Here is a 1,765-nt window from a genome sequence, read left to right on the forward strand (position 1 = left end):
TGTAAGTATACCCATAATTCCAAATAATTGCAGAAGAATTAGGTATCTCAAATCAGTCAGTCAAAAGCACGCACATGTACAAAAGAACCCACAAGTATAAAAATATTTATGGCAGCTTTTTTGTGGTGGCCAAGAATTGGGATTTGTGGAGATGCCCATCAAATGGGTAATTGTGGTATTTTAATTTAATGAAATACTATTGATCCATAAGAAATGATGTTCAAATTGATTTCAGAGAAACCTGGAAAGACTTACATAAACTGATGCTAAGTAAAATGAGCAGAACCAGAACGTTATAGAGAGTAATGACAACATTGTGCAAGGATCAACTATGATAGACTTAGCTCTTCTCAGCAATAGAAGGATCCAAGATAATTCCAAAAGACTTGTGCTGGAAAATTCTATTCACATCTAGAGAAAGATCTATGGAGTCTGAATGTAGACTGGAGCATACAATTTTCACTTTTTTTGTTTTCTGGTTTTTTTTTTCTTTCTCATGGTTTTCCCCCTTTTATTCTGATTCTTCTTTCACAATATTAACTATTGTGGACATATGCTTAATATAATTATACACACAAACACACACACACACACACATATATCAGATGATGTGCTTTCTTGGGGAAGGAAGAGAAAGAGAAAATTCTGGAACTCAAAATCTTACAAAAATGAATTGTTGAAAACTATCTTTATATGTAATTGGAAAAAAGACTATTAAATGCCAAAAAACATAATTATCATGTAAACATTTCAGCAATATAATTTCTGAAATCATTGTTACAATAAGTTTAATGTACCAGCTAAATCAATTATTTCAAGGAGGAATTCTGTCATCATATTTTACTGCTATTCTTGGATTTATTGTTTTTCCATATAGTATCACTTAGATATTTCATAGGTGAAATATAACTCTTAGAATAATTACAGATTCTTGTGCTGTATAACTCAGGAGAATACTATGTTTCTTAATCATATCTGGTTTTTGTTCTTTCTTTTGTTTTGAGCATCAGAAAACTATGCCACATTTTTCAACTTCTGTGGCATTTTTCCAAAATGGATTTGTAAAGAAATAAAGTATCATGAAGTCTAAATAAAATGTCATACAATCACATGATTTGAAATTTGCAAGAAACCTCAATAGCCACATAGTTAAATCCACATGTGAAATAGATTCCAGTATAATATGTATCAAACAGTTTTCTAGCTTGTGCTTTAAGATGTTTAAGAAGGTTTGTCAAGTCTTATGAACTCATGATGTATCATAACAGGATATTTCTGTAGCATTTTAAGAAAAATACACACTTTCTTTATGAGAGGGTGAGTAGTGCTGTGAGACCTTAGCCAAACCATTTAACCCTGTTTGCCTCAGTCTGTTCATCTGTAAAAGGAGTTGGAGAAGGAAATTACAAACTACCCTAGTATCTTTGCGAAGAAAACCTCAAGTGAGATCGAGACATGGCATATATGAATGAAAAATGACTTGAATAACGAAAGTAAAGTCATTCCCATTCCCATTTTACACAAAGAAAATTTATGCTGAGAGAAAAAAATTCTCCCAATAACATAGCTCATCAATACCTAAGCTTGAACCTAGTTCTTGCCATGTGCCAGTTTTGTATCCTCTATGTCAGAGTGATTTGGAAAATCTGACACAGTTTTGTTTAAAAAACAAACAACTTTGTATCCCAATGCCTCTCAAGAAGAATACTTTGTAGAAGAAAGGAAGGAAGGAAGGAAGGAAGGAAGGAAGGAAGGAAGGAAGGAA

This window comes from Petaurus breviceps, unplaced genomic scaffold, assembly GCF_028583685.1.
Source record: "Petaurus breviceps papuanus isolate PSGF00001 unplaced genomic scaffold, PetGlider_PUasm1.0 176, whole genome shotgun sequence".
In the NCBI taxonomy this organism is placed as follows: Eukaryota; Metazoa; Chordata; class Mammalia; order Diprotodontia; family Petauridae; genus Petaurus; species Petaurus breviceps.